This window comes from Salvelinus alpinus, chromosome 3 (assembly GCF_045679555.1).
Source record: "Salvelinus alpinus chromosome 3, SLU_Salpinus.1, whole genome shotgun sequence".
NCBI lineage: Eukaryota > Metazoa > Chordata > Actinopteri > Salmoniformes > Salmonidae > Salvelinus > Salvelinus alpinus.
Genome location: NC_092088.1, coordinates 78,190,062 through 78,211,745, shown reverse-complemented (window position 1 = coordinate 78,211,745; position 21,684 = coordinate 78,190,062). Strand labels below are relative to the sequence as shown.

Sequence of the window (21,684 nt, the reverse complement as noted above, 5' to 3'; positions counted from 1 at the left end):
CACAGATGTCAAGGGACAGTCGTACACAGATGTCAAGGGACAGTCGTACACAGATGTCAAGGGACAGTCGTACACAGATGTCAAGGGACAGTCGTACACAGATGTCAAGGGACAGTCGTACACAGATGTCAAGGGACAGTCGTACACAGATGTCCTACTGTGCATCTGTTTCTGTGTGTAAGAGACATGTTCAGTATTACTAACCCCTTCACCCCAGTGTTACAACAGTTATTCTAGAAAGCAGCAGGAGTCCTCCACTCGTAGTGGAAGTTGGAGTAGGGTGTTAGAGTAGCATACTGTGGGGGACTATAGTGTTGGAGAGGGGGAGGGTAAGAAGGAACGGCTGTGACTGACATACCTCAGGACCCCTAAAGCTTACTACAAGCTCTACGAAGACGAAAGATTCGGAGTGTTGCAATGTCATTTTTCGGCACAAATAATATGTACTACGCTCCGGCATTCGCCATACTTTTCTGTTACCTGAAAATGTAGACACGCCATATCATTCCTTCCACAGCCGTGGGGGCAGTGTTGTCTCTTGGTTCCTCTGTCTGAGCTTTAGGCTATTCATCAAAGTAGCCTTTTTTTGCATTGATAACCAGGCTGCCAGCTAGCTACTATTAGCAAGGGAAGGTGACTCTTCCTTGTTTTCACAAAATGAAAAGACTTGTAGTAACCTTAACCCTCTAGTGATGTTACCACAGCTATTCTGAAGAACAGCAGGAGCCCCAAACGTGTCCTGGATAGTGAGAGAAAGGGACTAGGGTGATAGGCGGAAGCATGGGGAGGAGGGGTGTGAGAGCTGGATTTCTTTGTGGGACCTTAGCTAGAGCATGACTGAAATGATATCCCCTCGCCCCTGTATCCAGGCTGGCCATTAATCCTGAGCATGTAAAGGTCTTTAAATAGTTCAACCAGTGATGCTGCAGCCCACTGACAGACCGGCATGCACCCTCTCTCTCACACATTCTGACTGATCTTATTCCACACTAACAGACTACAGCCACCCTTACTCTTTCACATTTGTTATTTTTTAACCTTTATTTTAAATAGGCAAGTCAGTTAAGAACAAATTCTTATTTACAATGACGGCCTAGGAACAGTGGGTTAACTGCCTTGTGCAGGGGCAGAATAACAGATTTTTACCTTGTAAGCTCGGTATTCGATCTAGCAACCTTTCGGTTACTGGCCCAATGCTCTAACCACTAGGCTACCTGCCGCACACGAGCTAACAGACAACAGCCAGGGCGAAGTGACAGACTGGAAGGGAATGGGGGGGGGGGGGTTTATGACAGAAGAGGCTGTTGCCAGGTGAGGAGAGGTAGCCTTTAAACGCCCTTCGGCTCCTGTTAACCTCTACGGGATCGGTGACCCCCCCTCCCACTGGACGGTTCAGCTAACGTGCGCTAATGTGATTAGCATGAGGTTGTAAGTAACAAGACAATTTCCCAGGACATAGACATATCTGATATTGGCAGAAAGCTTAAATTCTTGTTAATCTGACTGCACTGTCCAATTTACAGTAGCTATTACAGTGAAAGAATACCATGCTATTGTTTGAAGTTAGTTATGTTATGAACTTGAAAATGTATCAATAAACCAATTAGGCACATTTGGGCAGACTTGATGCAACATTTTGAACAGAAATGCAGTGGTTCATTAGATCAGTCTTAAACTTTGCACCTACACTGCCTCCATCTAGTGGCCAAAATTTAAATTGCGCCTAAACTGGAATAACAGATTGTGGCTTTACTCTTGCATTTCAAAGATGATGGAACATTTTTTGTTGTTGTAAAATGCATGTTTTTTCTTTGTATTATCTTTTATCAGATCTAATGTGTTAAATTCTCCTACATTAATTTCACATTTTCACAAACTTCAAAGTGTTCCCTTTCAAATGGTATCAAGAATATGCATATCCTTGCTTCAGGTCCTGAGCTACAGGCAGTTAGATTTGGGTGTCATTTTAGGCGAAAACTGAAAAAAAAGTGTCCGATCCTTAAGAGGGTTTAACATCAGCTCTATTACCACAGCATGTTGCTGTTGACGCCACCTCTATTACCACAGCATGTGGCTGTTGACGCCACCTCTATTACCACAGCATGTGGCTGTTGACGCCACCTCTATTACCACAGCATGTGGCTGTTGACGCCACCTCTATTACCACAGCATGTGGCTGTTGACGCCACCTCTATTACCACAGCATGTGGCTGTTGACGCCACCTCTATTACCACAGCATGTGGCTGTTGACGCCATCTCTATTACCACAGCATGTGGCTGTTGACGCCACCTCTATTACCACAGCATGTGGCTGTTGACGCCACCTCTATTACCACAGCATGTGGCTGTTGACGCCACCTCTATTACCACAGCATGTGGCTGTTGACGCCACCTCTATTACCACAGCATGTGGCTGTTGACGCCACCTCTATTACCACAGCATGTGGCTGTTGACGCCACCTCTATTACCACAGCATATGGCTGTTGACGCCACCTCTATTACCACAGCATGTGGCTGTTGACGCCACCTCTATTACCACAGCATGTGGCTGTTGACGCCACCTCTATTACCACAGCATGTGGCTGTTGACGCCACCTCTATTACCACAGCATGTGGCTGTTGACGCCACCTCTATTACCACAGCATGTGGCTGTTGACGCCACCTCTATTACCACAGCATGTGGCTGTTGACGCCACCTCTATTACCACAGCATGTGGCTGTTGACGCCACCTCTATTACCACAGCATGTGGCTGTTGACGCCATCTCTATTACCACAGCATGTGGCTGTTGACGCCACCTCTATTACCACAGCATGTGAGACTCCTGGCCTGGTGCTACTGAGCTTCCTGGTCTGAAGTTCACAACCTTAATCTGATACTAGGCCCTCTTAGCTCTCATCTCATCTTATCCTTTTCTTCCTCTTCTTCAAAGGGGCCCTATTTCAGGGTGCTCTCCACAAGTAGTACCCTGCTTTTGACCTCAGAAAACAGAGTTTCACTGATTTATTTCATTCAGTAGTTTCACTATTCTATCAGTCAATACTTTCACTGTTCTCCATTCAACAGTTTATTATTCATATTATTCATTCATTTATTACTGTTCTGTTTTCCATTCTTCATTGAAGCTACTTGGCTCGACTTTCGGAATGGCGACTGACTGAAGTGGACCAGGGCTCCACGCTGACCTTCTTTACAAGGAGCACGTTGGAGCAAGTTTAAAAATGTAGGTGCACACAAAGAAATTTAGGAGCACAATTAAAAATATATGAGGTAATAAAGTTAGAATCATACATTTTTCAAGGCGCACTGGTGTTCCTAAATTGACATTCTTGGTCGCACAGCAAAATATTTAGGCACATATGCAAGTAAAATGGTGGCACTGTAGAGCCATGCAGGATGTGGGGAGAAGCAAATATGCTATGAAATAATAATTTTACTGCACATTACAGATTCACTAAGTGAAAGGTAGATACTAAATGATGTCTGGCAAACATAAAGAAACCGGGAACTTTAACAGTCAACTCCCCGCAAAACTAGTTAACTATGGCGGCAGTGACTAGCCTCAGCCAAGACCACTTCCTCTCTGGTAGCTGAATTGGAGGAGAACTGTACTGCCCTCTCAGCTGAGATGGCAACCTGGCTAACAATGTCCCTCTCACCCATATAATCATCCCTGGATGTGGTCCGACTGACAGTAGAGTTACTTGGCTTTCTTCAATCCCCAGATTCCGCTCGATTCTCAATATATTCAATTTAGCAGACGCTTTTATCCCCAAAGTTAATTCTCCCATTCCGCACACACACACACACACACACACACACACACACACACACACACACACACACACACACACACACACACACACACACACACACACACACACACACACACACACACACACACACACACACACACACACACACACACACACACACACACACACAAACACTTCTGTGTTCTCTCTCCTTCTGATTCTCTCCCCTCTGTTCCTAGAGAGGCGCTCTGGTCCCGTCCACAGACTTTTTTTAAGTGGTGCCCTTTCCTTCAGCATCCCAAGTGGTCTGATGCCCTTTCATATTGGCTGACCAACATGCCTATCTCTGTTGCCTCTATGGCACTTACCCTGCAAGGCTTTCATTTACCCAGCAAGGCTTTCATTTAATGCCAAAACATGTTGGGTTTGAACTTTCATTTTGTTCCCAAGAGTGGCTATCCTTCGTCGGCCTATGGGACCTAGATATCAAAGGGTGTTTGTCACATGCTTCGTAAACAACAGGTGTACACTAACAGTGAAATGCTGACTTACGGCTCCTTGACCAACAATGCAGAGTTAAAGATAAGTAGTGGTATAGAAGTAGTGGCACGAGGAATAAATACACAGTGAATAACAATAATGACTAAAAATAACATGGCTATATCTTGATTAGACAATTATTAAACCCCCAATACTATGTAGAAACATATTTGGCAGCGATTTAAAACTTCTTATGGATCAAATCCCGTTAACGGGATCGATTGACAACATCCGGTGAAATGGCAGAGCGCCAAATTCAAATTAAATTGTTAGAAATATTTAACTTTCATACAATCACAAGTGCAATACACCAAAATAAAGCTTAACTTCTTGTTAATCCAGCCACCGTGTCAGATTTCAAAAAGGCTTTACGGCGAAAGCAAACTATTATCTGCTTAGCTATTAGCTATTATCTGAAGACAGCACCCCATCAAACAAACACATGACAATCATATTTCAACCCGCCAGGCGAGACACAAAACTCAGAAATAACGATATAGTTCATGCCTTACCTTTGAAGATCTTCTTCTGTTGGCACTCCAATATGTCCCATAAACATCACAAATGGTCATTTTGTTCGATTTATTCCGTCGTTATATCCCCAAAATGTCAATTTATTTGGCACGTTTGATTCAGAAAAACACCGGTTCCAAATCGGCCAACATGACTACAAATTATCTAATAAATTACCTGTAATCTTGGTCCAAACATTTCAAACAACTTTCCTAATCCAACTTTTGGTATTTTAAAACGTAAATAATCGATCAAATTTAAGACGGGATAAACTGTGTTCAATAGCGGATAAAATGAAAGTGGAGCGAGCGCCAGGTCTTGCGCCGCAAACAAAAGAGTCCACTTGGATCGACTCCCAGAAAGGAGTCGAAGCGCTACTTCTTCATTACTCAAAGGAAAAACATCAACCAATTTCTAAAGACTGTTGACATCTAGTGGAAGCCATAGGAACTGCAAGCATATTTCTATTAAAACGGGCTTGCCATAGAAACCTAATGGAAAACAGATTGACCTCCCCCCAAAAATTCCCTGGATGGATTGTGCTCGGCGTTTCGCCTGCCAAATCAGTTCTGTTATACTCACAGACATTATTCAAACAGTTTTAGAAACTTCAGAGTGTTTTCTATCCAAATCTAATAATATGCATATCCTAGCTTCTGGGCCTGAGTTGTAGGCAGTTTACTTTGGGCACGCTTTTCATCCGGACGTGAAAATACTGCCTCCTATCCCAGAGAGGTTTTAAAGCTGTGAGTCTTTCTGGGTTAGTCTCTAATAGCTTTGCAAACCTGGATTGTACAATATTTGCCCATTATTCTTTAAAATATTATTCAAGCTCTGTCGAGTTGGTTGTTGATCATTGCTAGACAGCCATTTTCAAGTCTTGCCATAGATTATCAAGCCGATTTAAGTCAAAACATTAACTACTCAGAAACATTCAATGTCGTCTTGGTAAGCAACTCCAGTGTAGATTTGGCCTTGTGTTCTAGGTTATTGTCCTGCTGAAATGTTGTATTTTCAGCTGTTTGAAGCTGGTGTACAAAACCGAAAGTAAAAGACGCAAGAATGTAACTTAAGAACAGGAAGCATAGAAATTGCGCACATAGAACAGATACACCGCTTCTTATACTTGCTTTCAACGCTAATGACAGATCTACAACTTACCCTTCTATGTGAACTTGGTCGGGTCGGCCAAAAAGTTACATATTGCAGCTTTAAATGGTTGAGCATTTTGCCATGTCCTTTTGGTCTGTTTTGCCCTGTAGTTGCTGACCGTTTGGAAGCTTTTGTTAAGACCTCTGTACGTGTAGGTGATATAAAACACCAAATATTTATTAATATGCTGTAATGTGTAGACACTTAACCTAGTAGCCTGCCTGCTTGCACCATTGGCTTGTAATTACAATAAAATAATGTGAAATACAAACCCCTTCCCTCAATGAATTTCGTTAATCCAATCATCCATTACACTCATCCATTACATTCATTCATTCATCCATTACATTCATCCATTAATCCATTACATTCATCCATTACATTCATCCATTCGTCCATTCCATTCATCCATTATATTCATTCATTCATCCATTACATTAATTCATTCATCCATTACATTCATCCATTCATCCATTACATTCATCCATTACATTCATCCATTCGTCCATTCCATTCATCCATTATATTCATTCATTCATCCATTACATTCATTAATTTACTTTTTTACAGTCAATTTTACGGTATTGTACTGTATGTCATGACACAGTACTTGCTTTGATACCATATTTATATTACAGTAGGTGTACTGTAATAGAATTTTACTTCCCACTGAGCTGCCTGTAAGTTACTGTCAAATTCATGGCAATCCCTTTGCAGTGTAACCTTAAACATCAACATTCTGAAACAGTATCTTACCGATTCCTACCGACGGTGTATATGGAGGGTCTGAAACTGGACTCCCTATTGTCCTAGGGCCTAAGGTCAGGTGTTTATGGCTTCCTGAAAAGGTCGCTACCCCAAGTTGAATTTTGAACAGGCAAAAACTCAGTATCGGTTTTCACTCAGCCGGTCGTATTGTTTGTCAAAGTAATGTACTTTATTTGAGTGTTTTCTAAAGGGCACTTTCTCTTTTAGAATGAATACTTAGAACCATCAACCATAATATACAGCAGTGGTTCCCAAATGGGCACGCAAGGGACCGCCCCCCCAAAAATAATACAAAATAATAATAATATATATTTGTACCAGTCAAAAGTTTGGACACACCTACTCATTCAAGGGTTTTTCTTTATTTTGACTATTTTCTACATTGTAGAATAATAGTGAAGACATCAAACTATGAAATAACACATATGGAGTCATGCAGTAACCAGAAAAGTGTTAAGAAAATCATAATATATTTTATATTTGAGATTCCTCAAAAGTAGCCATGGTTTTCCTTGATGACAGCTTTGCACACTCTTGGCATAAAGGACCTCTACCCCAGCCTCCAGCACAGAGTTCAGCCAAGCCCACTGACAGCGCTGCACAGCCTAGCCCACTGACAGCGCTGCACAGCCTAGCCCACTGACAGCGCTGCACAGCCTAGCCCACTGACAGCGCTGCACAGCCAAGCCCACTGACAGCGCTGCACAGCCTAGCCCACTGACAGCGCTGCACAGCCTAGCCCACTGACAGCGCTGCACAGCCTAGCCCACTGACAGCGCTGCACAGCCTAGCCCACTGACAGCGCTGCACAGCCTAGCCCACTGACAGCGCTGCACAGCCTAGCCCACTGACAGCGCTGCACAGCCGAGCCCACTGACAGCGCTGCACAGCCGAGCCCACTGACAGCGCTGCACAGCCTAGCCCACTGACAGCGCTGCACAGCCTAGCCCACTGACAGCGCTGCACAGCCTAGCCCACTGACAGCGCTGCACAGCCTAGCCCACTGACAGCGCTGCACAGCCTAGCCCAATGACAGCGCTGCACAGCCTAGCCCACTGACAGCGCTGCACAGCCAAGCCCATTGACAGCGCTGCACAGCCTAGCCCACTGACAGCACTGCACAGCCTAGCCCACTGACAACGCTGCACAGCCAAGCACACTGACAGCGCTGCACAGCCAAGCCCACTGACAGCGCTGCACAGCCAAGCCCACTGACAGCGCTGCACAGCCAAGCCCACTGACAGCGCTGCACAGCCAGGTATAAACACTGTTTACTCGCAACCCCTAGAAGTTCCAGACAGTCTTGGATCAACACACACCTCAACGCCAACCTGTTGACAGATCCCTAAAGCACCAGCCCAAGAAATGTCATCACCAGCATGTGTCACTGCTTACTCTGTGTTCGCTCACACCGACACCCCCTCCCATCCCCTCCCCTCCTGCACCACAAACAAATCTACCATGCATGCTGTATCCCTAACCCCATCCATCACCAGACCCCATTCCAATCACATCCCACCACAAGAACCAAGCGCACCCTACCAGAACCCTTAAAAACCATCACTATCACATGCCTCCGCTACCACCCTATCATTCTGCTGATAGACCCTAACTAGCCTAAAGCCCAGGCCAACAGGTGTCAACACTAACCCTTCACACAGCCGAGTGCCGACCTGTAAGAAGGGTATTAATGTACACAGACAGACAGTTAAAATGTAACATGAGTATTTATGGTTACAGCTAGCTAGTAATAGACTGGCTGTGGAGGCATAACCCTCAACCTCTAGCATATAGAGAAGGGTAGTAATATAATCGTGACTCAGTCACACACATGCCTGAGTAACCTGTGTGTGTGTGTGTGTTCTCTGTGTTTACCAGCGGCAGGTACGCCAGAGTACACCCAGGTTCTAGAAGAGGAGGTAGCAGAGCTGAAGGCCAGGTGCTGGCGCATAGAGGACCACTAGAGGGCTCCACCAGACCACAACACTGCTTTCGTTATCCGGCAACCACACTCACCCCCATCGACTCCGTCAACACATACCTCCAGAACCACATCCGCTCCCTCAATGAGACATTTCAATAGTATACTATATAGTGGTACTAGGACAGAGATAATAGTGTCACCTGGCACACTTCATCAACTTCTAACTAGAGATCTGAGAATGGTGCTTACTTGTGTTTCAGTCTACTGCTATGCAAAATACCTTTTATTTCTATTCATCAATGATGATAGGAATTTGTCTTGGTATAAAAAATGACAACAACATAAAACTCATAGCCATTGTCTACATGATGTTTTCTGCAGGTGGTCTGTGAGTGGAAAAGGTGGCCAACGCTACAGCTTGGACTAGCTAATCTGGAGTCTGCCCTGACCTCGCTCATGCAACAGGTACTGACTCTCTCCAGTCAGGGTAACTCACCTGGAGGCTGCCCTGGCCTCGCTCATGCAACAGGTACTGACTCTCTCCAGTCAGGGTAACTCACCTGGAGGCTGCCCTGGCCTCGCTCATGCAACAGGTACTGACTCTCTCCAGTCAGGGTAACTCACCTGGAGGCTGCCCTGACCTCGCTCATGCAACAGGTACTGACTCTCTCCAGTCAGGGTAACTCACCTGGAGGCTGCCCTGGCCTCGCTCATGCAACAGGTACTGACTCTCTCCAGTCAGGGTAACTCACCTGGAGGCTGCCCTGACCTCGCTCATGCAACAGGTACTGACTCTCTCCAGTCAGGGTAACTCACCTGGAGGCTGCCCTGGCCTCGCTCATGCAACAGGTACTGACTCTCTCCAGTCAGGGTAACTCACCTGGAGGCTGCCCTGGCCTCGCTCATGCAACAGGTACTGACTCTCTCCAGTCAGGGTAACTCACCTGGAGTAAAAGAGTGTCGTAAACCATCCCTCAGAACCACATCAATACATCTTCCTTTCTTTTCATGTTATTTGTTTCGCTGTCGTATTCAACAGCAAGGTGAAATGTTTGACGTCTTTCTTACAGATTTGAAATTAAAAGCACAGACGTGTAATTTTGTAGACCTAACCTCATCTATGCTTCGAGATCAGATTGTGTTTGGTATAAGTGACCCCAGAGTTAGAGAAAGATTGCTCCGGGAAAGTGAGTTAAATTTGAACACTGCAGTAAAAATATGTCAGGCAAATGAGCTGGCACAATTGCATATTAAAACCTTTAGCTCCACACCAGCAAACACTGCTAGGGAGGTGGAAAGTGCAGCAGTTGCTTTTGTAGACAAGAACACAAGGGGGCGCTATGAGCAAAGGAAGCAACAAGCAATATGACTGATCAAAGGAATCCACAAGCAATATGATTGATCAAAGGAAGCCACAAGCAATATGATTGATCAAAGGAAGCCACAAGCAATATGATTGTAACAGGTGTGGCACCAGGCCAGGAAGTGTCCTGCCTTTGGAAAATGTTGCTACAAGTACAAGGGGAAAAATACTTTTGGAAAAATGTGTTTTAGCAAAGGACAAGTAGTGGGGACAAAATGTTCACACCATTGTCTGAAGGAGGAGGAGAATGAATAAAGTGATTTGTTTGTGGGCACTGTGGATTGCATGGATGACGGGCAAGAACCATCACAGGTCCATACTGTAGCTAGTGACCACTGGGTTGACCCATTCGTGGTCAGTGGTACAAGTTTGACCTTCATGCTGGATACAGGAGCTAAAGCCAACCTAATCAATATGAGGGATTTTCATGAGCTAAAGCACAAACCAGTCATCATGCAAAGGCTGTGGCTCTCAACAATGCCCAAGCGATTGAGACTAAAGGGTTGTGTCCGCTAACTGTAAAGGGGAAAGCAAGAAGCCACACACTTATGTTTGTGATAGTACCAGAGGGGGATGATTCTCTTTTGGGGGATACAGCATGTGAGTTGTTGGGACTTGTTAAGCAAGTGTGCACCATTAATGACTTGGACTGGCTGCACAGTGTTAAACGGTTGACAAGTAATCAAAATGGCGAGGAGATTGCTCAAAGATATTCAGATGTGTTCACAGGATTTGGATCGTTGTCTCTCATTCACTCTATTACTCTCACAGAGAATGCCAAGCCAGTGATTCATGCACCACCCAGAGTTCCGGTGCCACTACAGAAGGATCTAAAGAAGGAGTTGGGAAGAATGGTGAAACTCAATGTGCTCGTGAAAACAGAGGAGCCAACAGACTGGGTCAATGCCATGGTGTGTGTTTGGAAAAGGAATGGAGTTCTGAAAGTCTGGATGGACCCCAAGGACCTTTATAAATGTATCAAAAGGGAGCATTTTCAGATTCCCAAGAGGGAGGAGATAGTGTGTGAAATGGCTGGTGCACACTATTTCTCCAAGTTGAGGGAGGAGATAGTGTGTGAAATGGCTGGTGCACACTATTTCTCCAAGTTGAGGGAGGAGATAGTGTGTGAAATGGCTGGTGCACACTATTTCTCCAAGTTGAGGGAGGAGATAGTGTGTGAAATGGCTGGTGCACACTATTTCTCCAAGTTGAGGGAGGAGATAGTGTGTGAAATGGCTGGTGCACACTATTTCTCCAAGTTGAGGGAGGAGATAGTGTGTGAAATGGCTGGTGCACACTATTTCTCCAAGTTGAGGGAGGAGATAGTGTGTGAAATGGCTGGTGCACACTATTTCTCCAAGTTGAGGGAGGAGATAGTGTGTGAAATGGCTGGTGCACACTATTTCTCCAAGTTGAGGGAGGAGATAGTGTGTGAAATGGCTGGTGCACACTATTTCTCCAAGTTGAGGGAGGAGATAGTGTGTGAAATGGCTGGTGCACACTATTTCTCCAAGTTGAGGGAGGAGATAGTGTGTGAAATGGCTGGTGCACACTATTTCTCCAAGTTGGATGCAGCCAGCACCAAGCTTTGTAGAGGCAATACCCCCTTTGGAAGATATTCCTTTAAGAGGTTACCTTTTGGCATAAGATCTGCCCCTGAGCTCTTTCCCAAGGCCATGGAAAGGGTCATTGAGGGGTTAGAATTAGTTTGAGTGTATGTGGAGGATTGTGTGGTCTGGGGGTCCACTATTAATTGCACTTGAAATCATGTTTCGCTAGGCATGGGATTCCCCTAGTGGTGGTTTCTGATAATGCACCTCAGTTTGCTTGCAGTGAGTTTGAGATGTTTGCAGAGCATTATGAGTCCAGACATATAACCTCTAGTCCTCTATATCCTAAAAGTAACGCAAAGACTGAAAATGGTGTGCAAATCGTGAAGAGACTCTTAAAAAAGGCAATAATTCCATGGCACATGGTTTATGAACTGTTACAAAAAACTACACTTCACTCAACACTTGCACACTCTTGCCACCAACAGAATGATATATGGGCCATACAACAATCTCAGCTCTGTAGATTTAGTTGCGAAGAGACAGAATCAACAGATAATTTATTCTGGTATTGCCCCTATGTAGCTTGTTTCTGGTCACAGGTTCAGGAATGGTTAAAAAATCACAACATGCACTTAAAATGAACCTTACAAATAACAGTGTTGGGTGATTTGGAAAGCCATAGTCAGTCAATAAATAATATAATAGTACCTGTAGGAAAGATTTTCATCTTTAGCTCACAATCTGTGGATACTATACGATTAGAAAGATTCAAACATTTTGTAAAACATCACCGCACAATTGAAAAGTGTATGGCACATGGACATCAATCGGGGGTGTTTTATAGTGATAGGTGGGATGGGCTGAGAGTGGCTGAGGGTTGAGATTAAAGAGCTTATGTTTGGTAATGTATTATTGTTATGTGACTGCTCTATAAAAGTACCATGTATGTCAAATGGATATGTAAAATGTATGTATATGTAGCAAAAAAGCTGTAAAAAAACTACGATATTTGTCCCCCGAAGAGTGTTAATAAACAGGTTAATTAAAAATTAAAAAGGCAACACACAGTGGGGCTTATCCATACTTGGCTTTATTGTCTTACAGAGCAGCGCCCTTGGAATGTGGCCGGTCACCTGCAGAAATCTTAATGGGACGCAAGTTACGTTCCAGGTTGCCCAGTTTCTGCCTGAATGACTGCCCATTAGCTGTGAAGGACAGGGCCCTACAGCTGAAGGCAAGACAAAAACTCTATGACAAAACTGCTAGAGTGTTGTCACCGTTAGCAGCTCAGGATGTGGTTTGATTTCGGGTCTGGATTCATGGGATAGAAAGGCTACTGTATGGGAGGAGGGTCCGCCTCGGTCATATACATTCAGGACAGAAGATGGGGATGTGTATCAACTCTATAGACAAAACCTTTTGAGAACACAGGAGACGTTTGAGGACGCTCAGGACAGAGGCATACTGCCACTGGACACACAGAAAAAAGAAACAAGAACAAGTGTGGATGTGGCAGAAGGTACTGGGAGTGGGACAGAAGCTTTGACACAGTGCCTCAGACCCTGCGCAGGTCTGAGAGGGCCAGCAGGCCTCCAGAAAGATTGAATATTCAGTGGTGATGTTTAATGGACTAAAGACTGACTCATTCAGCTTTTGGGGTTTGTTTTGATATTTTCACTATTGACTATTTTGAAAAAGGGATGAATTGGTATTTGTGAATTGACATTACTTGTTGATGAAATGTGTATGTTTGTAAAAGATATATATACAGTTGAAGTCGGAAGTTTACATACACTTAGGTTGGAGTCATTAAAACTCGTTTTTCAACCACTCCACACATTTATTGTTAACAAACTATAGTTTTGGCAAGTCGGTTAGGACATCTACTTTGTGCATGACACAAGTAATTTTTCCAACAACTGTTTACAGACAGATTATTTAACTTATACTTTACTGTATCACAATTGCAGTGGGTAAGAAGTTTACATACACTAAGTTGACTGTGCCTTTAAATAGCTTGGAAAATTCCAGAAAATTGTGTCATGGCTTTAGAAGCTTCTGCTAGGCTAATTGACATCATTTGAGTCAATTGGAGGTGTACTTGTGGATGTATTTCAAGGCCTACCTTCGAACTCAGTGCCTCTTTGCTTGACATCATGGGAAAATCAAAAGAAATCAGCCAGGACCTCAGGAAAAAATGTGTGGACCTCCAAAAGTCTGGTTCATCCTTGGGAGCAGTTTCCAAACGCTTGAAGGTACCACGTTCATCTGTACAAATAATAGTATTCAAGTTTAAACACCATGGGACCAAACAGCCGTCATACTGCTCAGGAAGGAGACGCGTTCTGTCTCCTAGAGATGAACGTACTTTGGTGCGAAAAGTGCAAATCAATCCCAGAATAACAGCAAAGGACCTTGTAAAGATGCTGGAGGAAACAAGTACAAAAGTATTTATATTCCCAGTAGAATGAGTCCTATATCGACATAACCTGAAAGGCCGCTCAGCAAGGAAGAAGCCACTGCTCCAAAACCACCATAAAAAAGCCAGACTACGGTTTGCAACTGCACATTGGGACAAAGATCGTACTTTTTTGAGAAATGTCCTCTGGTCTGATGAAACAAAAATAGAACTGTTTGGCCATAATGACCATCGTTATGTTTGGAGGAAAAAGGGGGAGTCTTGCAAGCCGAAGAACACCATCCCAACCGTGAAGCACGGGGGTGGCAGCATCATGTTGTGGGGGTGCTTTGCTGCAGGAGGGACTCGTGCACTTCACAAAATAGATGGCATCATGAGGGAGGAAAATTATGTTAATATATTGAAGCAAAATTTAGGAAGTTAAAGCTTGGTCGCAACTGGGTCTTCCAAATGGACAATGACCCCAAGCATAGTTCCAAAGTTGTGGGAAAATGGCTTAAGGACAACAAAGTCCAGGTATTGGAGTGGCCATCACAAAGCCCTGACCTCAATCCTATAGAAAATGTGTGGGCAGAACTGAAAAAACGTGTGAGAGCAAGAAGGCTTACAAACCTGACTCCGTTACACCAGCTCTGTAATGGGCCAAAATTCACCCAACTTATTGTGGGAAGCTTGTGGAAGGCAACCTGAAATGTTTGACCCAAGTTCAACAATGTAAAGGCAATGCTAACAAATACTAATTGAGTGTATGTAAACTTCTGACCCACTGGGAATGTGATAAAATAAATAAAAGCTGAAATAAATAATTCTCTCTACTATTATTCTGACATTTCACATTCTTAAAATAAAGTGGTGATCCTAACTGACCTAAAACAGGATTTTTTACTAGGATTAAATGTCTGGAATTGTGAAAAACTGAGTTTAAATGTATTTGGCTAAGGTGTATGTAAACTTCCAACGTCAACTGTATATTACAAACATACATACTGTATAACCTCTAGTCCGCTATATCCTAAAAGTAACAGAACAGCTGAAAAAGGTGCGAAAATCGTGACGAGACTTAAAAAAGGCAATTGTGAATTGACATTGCTTGTTAATGAAATGTGTGTTTGTAAAAATAATAATATATGTATTGTAAAAAAATATATAATACACATTTCATGAACAAGCAATGTCAGTTCACAAATACCAATTCATCCCTGTTTCAAAATAGTCAGTAGTGAAAATATCAAAACAAACCCCAAAAGCTGAATGAGTCAGTCTTTGGTCCATTAAACATCACCACTGAATATTCAATCTTTCTGGAGGCCTGCTGGCCCTCTCAGACCTGCGCAGGGTCTGAGGCACTGTGTTCGAAGTTTCTGTCCCACTCCCAGTATACACTACCGTTCAAAAGTTTGGGCTCACTTAGAAATGTCCTTGTTTATGAAAAAAATAAAATAATTGTCCATTAAAATATCATCAATTGATCAGAAATACAGCACAGACATTTTTTGTTGTTGTAAATGACTATTATAGCTGGAAACGGCAGATTTTTTATGGAATATCTACATAAGCATATAGAGGCCCATTTTCAGCAACCATCACTCCTGTGTTCCAATGGCATGTTGTGTTAGCTAATTTAAAAAAGCTGTGTTGTGATTTGTCGGGTGGTGTGGTCCAGTTGTGATTGGTTGGGTGGTGTGGTCCAGCTGTTTTGGGATTGGTCGGGTGGGGTGTCCAGCTGTGTTGTGATTGATGGGGTAGTGTGGTATAATGTTGACAGTTAGGACAGGAAGTATTCTCCCCTGTGTTTTTCTACCACCCCGCCGGGCACCCTGATCCCCGCTGCTCTGCGGGATTATGGGGGATTCAGCAAAGATCACACGCAGCCCCAGGGGCCGGGGGAAAAATACAAACACTCTGGATGCCTCCTCTCACACATGCGCACACACATACCCCGACACACACACACACACACACACACACACACACTCACACACACCCCCCGACACACACACACCTCTCCATTCTATTTTCTCACACTTTTATCTCTCTCTCTCTCTCTCTGTTCTCCAGTCTGCTCCCAAACCCTCCCTGGCCTCAGTGTCTATAGAGCCAGAGAGAGACCCATCCAGAGACACCCAGCACCAGCAAGGTCGACTCTCTGCCCTGGAACAACTGCAGTACCAGCTCAACACACAAGTCTGACCTCTCACCTCTGACCCCTAACCTTTGACCTCTTACCCCTTGATGTCAACGAGACAGCAGTGAGAAAGTGACATTGTCATATCTCAGGTTAGGACTCAAAACGTAGTGCAGTACTCTGTGTGACCATCAGAGGGATTGTTTCTCTCCAGGAACTGCAGTAAGCCACGTTTCTCTCCAGGAACTGCAGTAAGCCACATTTCTCTCCAGGAACTGCAGTAAGCCGCGTTTCTCTCCAGGAACTGCAGTAAGCCGCGTTTCTCTCCAGGAACTGCAGTAAGCCGCGTTTCTCTCCAGGAACTGCAGTAAGCCACGTTTCTCTCCAGGAACTGCAGTAAGCCACATTTCTCTCCAGGAACTGCAGTAAGCCGCGTTTCTCTCCAGGAACTGCAGTAAGCCGCGTTTCTCTCCAGGAACTGCAGTAAGCCGCGTTTCTCTCCAGGAACTGCAGTAACCCGCATTTCTCTCCAGGAACTGTAGTAAGCCGCGTTTCTCTCCAAGAACTGCAGTAAGCCACGTTTCTCTCCAGGAACTGCAGTAAGCCGCATTTCTCTCCAGGAACTGCAGTAAGCCACGTTTCTCTCCAGGAACTGCAGTAAGCCACGTTTCTCTCCAGGAACTGCAGTAAGCCACGTTTCTCTCCAGGAACTGCAGTAAGCCGCATTTCTCTCCAGGAACTGTAGTAAGCCGCGTTTCTCTCCAGGAACTGCAGTAAGCCGCATTTCTCTCCAGGAACTGTAGTAAGCCGCGTTTCTCTCCAAGAACTGCAGTAAGCCACGTTTCTCTCCAGGAACTGTAGTAAGCCACGTTTCTCTCCAGGAACTGCAGTAAGCCATGTTTCTCTCCAGGAACTGCAGTAAGCCACGTTTCTCTCCAGGAACTGCAGTAAGCCGCGTTTCTCTCCGGGAACTGCAGTAAGCCGAGTTTCTTTACAGGAACTGCAGTATGCCCACAGAAAGCAGAGAAAGGGGAGCCCTAAATTGGTGAGGCCTCTCTTCTCAGAGAGCGACAGCGGAGACAGAGACAGGGTCATCAACCCCTGGGGCCAGCAGCATAAGGACAAAGTCAGACGAGGTAACAACAGTAATATCTGTCTACACTGTCTGATACCCCCTGACTTGAGGACCAATGATGCAAGAGCTAGGCCTCTCAACTTACTTGATAAATATACAGAGTTGATGTCTGGGCTATAAAGGCGTATTAACTTTAGCAATAGAGGAAACATGGCTCTGAAATCATACTCAGCTTCAACATGCTGGGAAAAATGTTTTTCTCAACACTTTATCTTCACTTCTTTCTCTCCTCTCTTCCTCAGCGTCCTAGCACTAAGGAGAACACACATCCTCCTCCTCTCAGCCAATCACAGAGTTCCCTGCGGCTGGACCTCGGGTCATGACCCCATTTCAGCCCATTGGGTACTCTGCTGCTGTCGTCAGTGGCTACAGAAAGGTCACTGAGGGAGATGTGGCAGATACTGGACCGAGGCCTCAGCCCCTCCATACTCACACCCGGGAGAGCTGCTCTGAGAGAGGTGAGATCTCTCTCACTTTCTTTTTTTAACTCTTCCTTTCTTTCTTTCATGGATTGACATTAAAGTCTGAAAAGCATTTGCCCATTGGGCAAGTCAGGAGTATTTTTTTGTTTCCCCAAAGATTATTATCACTTGCCCAAAAATCTTAATTAGCTATTTACAGGCAGAAGTGCCTACACATAGGGGTGGAATCAGAAAGATCACTACTGGAATTCTTAGTATATTGGTTGTTATCAGTAAAATACATTCCCAGAGCAGGCTCAACTTGCCCGACAACCATGAATGCCATTAATTGTCTGTCTTTCACTTATACAATGGGGAGGAACCAGAAAGATCAGAACCAGAAAGATATGATTTAGGCTCCTGGAATTCTTGACTTAAAAAAAAGAAAATCACCTGCCTTTTGGGGCAATCTCACTTGATTACTCAATAGAGTAACCCTTTATATCAATCCCTGCCATCTCTCTCTTTCTTTCTTTCTTTCTTTCTTTCTTTCTTTCTTTCTTTCTTTCTTTCTTTCTTTCTTTCTTTCTTTCTTTCTTTCTTTCTTTCTTTCTTTCTATCTCTCTCTTTTTCTCTCTGGGTGTACTCTGTGAGTCACACCTGTCACAATCGCCTGGAGTGGTGGGTGCAGAGTCACTTGCAGAGGATACTGGGGAAAACCGTCTTTATTGGGATTCCCACACGAACGCCCAAAACCATAGGCGATAAACAGACAGAAAATAGTCCGACCCAACACAGGGCACAAAACGGACAGGAACACAAACACGCACACCCCGACTAACAGAAAATAATCCTGCATGAACATAGGCTGGCCTAACAGGCTTAAATAGACATAAATCAAGAAACAAAATAAGGGACAGGTGCAACCAATAAGACCAAACAAACAGAAAAGGAAAAAGGGATCGTGGCGGCTAGTAGACCGGCGACGACGACCGCCGAGCGCCGCCCAAACAGGCAGGAGAGCCACCTTCGGTGGGAGTCGTGACAACACCATTATAAAACAACTTGTGTGTCTGCATTCTATTGGGCATTTAGCACTTAGCAGATTATCTGGCACAGGAAGTCTAGTATTACTCTGTCATAACACACACACACACCCCCATACACACACACACCAAGGTTAGTGACATCTGCCATGTACATCAGTATGTATTAACTAGACCACAGACCGTAAGGCTCTTTGTATGAGATAATAATAGTGTTTATAATTTCACATAGCTGAGGTTTAAGTAAAGACAGCGTGGCAGTCTGGCCACAGAGGAGGAGGTAGGTTGCCCAACTGGTGGCCTTGTATCTGTCCAAAATGGCACCCTTTTCCCTATATAGTGCACTGCTTTTGACCAGAGTCATACGGGCCCTGGACAAAATGAGTGCAATACATGGGGAATAGGTTGCCATGTGGAACATAACCTTGTGTCTGGGGCCAGATCACAGAGGTGACAGGGTGAAGGCTCTGACCAGGGACTGTTCTGCACTGAGAAAAGTTTCTCAATCAGTGGACAGTGGAGCCACTCATGGTTTAGGTCTGGCTCTGTTGACACTGGTGTTGTTTGCAAAGCCCAGGGCATTGGCCAGGCCTGGCTGGCACACACAGCCACTGCCTGCTGGAAGAAGTGCTGACTGATAGCCTCAGCAACAGCCACTGCAACAGGTCACAGACAGTAGTGAAGGTCATCCAACACAGTGTGTCCATCTTTCAGATTAGATTCAGATCGGAGGCATTGCTTCACAGTTTGCCCAGCAGTAGACTGCCAAGAGTTTCCACATTATGCTGAGTAAACATTGAGAAGAAGATACTCTGGGGCTAGGGGATGATGGGGCTAGGGGATGATGGGGCTAGGGGAGGATGGGGCTAGGAGGGGATGGGGCTAGGAGGGGATGGGGCTAAGGGAGGATGGGGCTGGAGAGAATTGGGGTTGGGGGAGGCATGCAACACACAAGTATACCATCAGAGACTTCAACTAATCTTTAGAAGCGTTGTTATAGATTAATCAAATCAAACTTTATTTGTTGCATGCGCCAAATACAACAAGTGTAGACCTTACCGTGAAATGCTTACTTACAAGCCCTTAACCAACAGTGCAGTTCAAGAAGAGTTAAGAAAATATTTACCAAATAAACGAAAATAACAAAAAGTAACACAATATCATAACAACAACGAGGCTATATACAGGGGGTACCGAGTCAGTGTGCGGGGTTACAGGTTAGAGGTAATTTGTACATGTAGGTAGGGGTGAAGTGACTATGCATAGATAATAAACAGCGAGTAGCAGCAGTGTACAAAACAAATGGAGGGGGGGGGGGGGGTCAATGTAATTGTACGGTGGCCATTTTATTAATTGTTCAGCAGTCTTATGGCTTGGGGGTAGAAGCTGTTGAGGAGCCTTTTGGTCCTAGACTTGGCGCTCCGGTACGGCTTGCCGTGCAGTAGCAGAGAAAACAGTCAATGACTTGGGTGACTGGAGTCTCTGACAATTTTATGGGCTTTCCTCTGACAGTGCCTATTATATAGGTCCTGGATTGCAGGAAGCTTGGCCCCAGTGATGTGCTGGGCCATACGCGGTAACATACCAGGTGGTGACGCAACCGGTCAAGACGCCCTCGATGGTGCAGCTGTAGAACTTTTTGATGATCTGGGAACCCATGCCAAATCTTTTCAGTCTCCTGATAGGGAAAAGGTTTTGTCGTGCCCTCTTCACGACTGTCTTGGTGTGTTTGGACCATGATAGATCACTGGTGATGTGGACACCAAGGAACTTGAAACTCTCGACTCGCTCCACTACAGTCCCGTTGATGTTAATGGGGGCCTGTTCGGCCCGTCTTTTCCTGTAGTCCACGATCAGCTCCTTTTTCTTTCTCACATTGAGGGAAAGGTTGTTGTTCTGGCACCACACTGCCAGTTCTGACCTCCTCCCTATAGGCCGTCTCATCGTTGTCAGTAATCAGGCCTACCATTGTTGTGTTGTCAGCAAACTTAATGAGGGCGTTGGAGTCGTGTTTGGCCACACAACCATGGGTGAACAGGGAGTACAGGATGGGACTAAGTACACACCCCTGAGTGGTCCCAGTGTTGAGGATCAGCATGGTAGGCGTGTTGTTGCCTACCCTTACCACCTGGGGGCATCCCGTCAGGAAGTCCAGGATCCAGAGGGAAGTGTTTTGTCCCAGGGTTCTTAGCTTAGTGATGAGCTTTGTGGGCACTATGGTGTTGAACGATGAGCTGTAGTCAATGAACAGCATTCTCACATAGGTGTTCCTTTTGTCCAGGTGGGAAAGGGCAGTGTGGACTGCGATTGAGATTGCATCATCTGTGGATCTGTTGGGGCGGTATGCGAATTGGAGTGGGTCTAGGGTATTCTGGAGGATGCTGTTGATGTGAGCCATGACCAGCCTTTCTAAGCACTTCATGGCTACCGACGTGAGTGCTACAGGGTGGTAATCATTTAGGCAGGTTACCTTCTCTTCCTTGGGCACAGTCAGGGAGAGGTTGACAATGTCAGTGAAGACACTTGCCAGTTGGTCCACGCATGCTTTGAGTACACGTCCTGGTAATCCATCTGGCCTGTGGCTTTGTGAATGTTGATCTGTTTAAAGGTCTTGCTCACATCGGCTACCGAGAGTGTTATCACACAGTCATCCAGAACAGCTGGTGCTCTTGTGCATGCTTCAGTGTTGATTGCCTCAAAGCTAGCATAAAGGGCATTTAGCTCTTCTGGTAGTCTCACGTCACTGGGAAACTTGCTTTTGAGTTTCCCAGAGTTTCCCAGCCACATCCAATGAACGTCAGAGCCTGTGTAGTAGGATTCAATCTTAATCCTGTATTGACGCTTTGTTTGTTTGATGGATCGTCAAAGTGTCAATATAGATAAGCAACGTTCATAAAGTTGAGAGTTGAATGAGATTGTTACTAACACTTACTTACTAATGAATATGTGCCATTTAGCAGACACTTTTATTAAAAGCAACTTACAGT

At 44.8% G+C, this 21,684-nt stretch overlaps 1 pseudogene; it reads left to right on the top strand.

Annotated features, from left to right (window-relative positions):
• Positions 1-17,573, top strand: part of LOC139569854 (coiled-coil domain-containing protein 57-like) — a 29,172-nt pseudogene extending 11,599 nt beyond the window's left edge.
• The last annotated feature ends 4,111 nt before the right edge of the window (positions 17,574-21,684 follow it).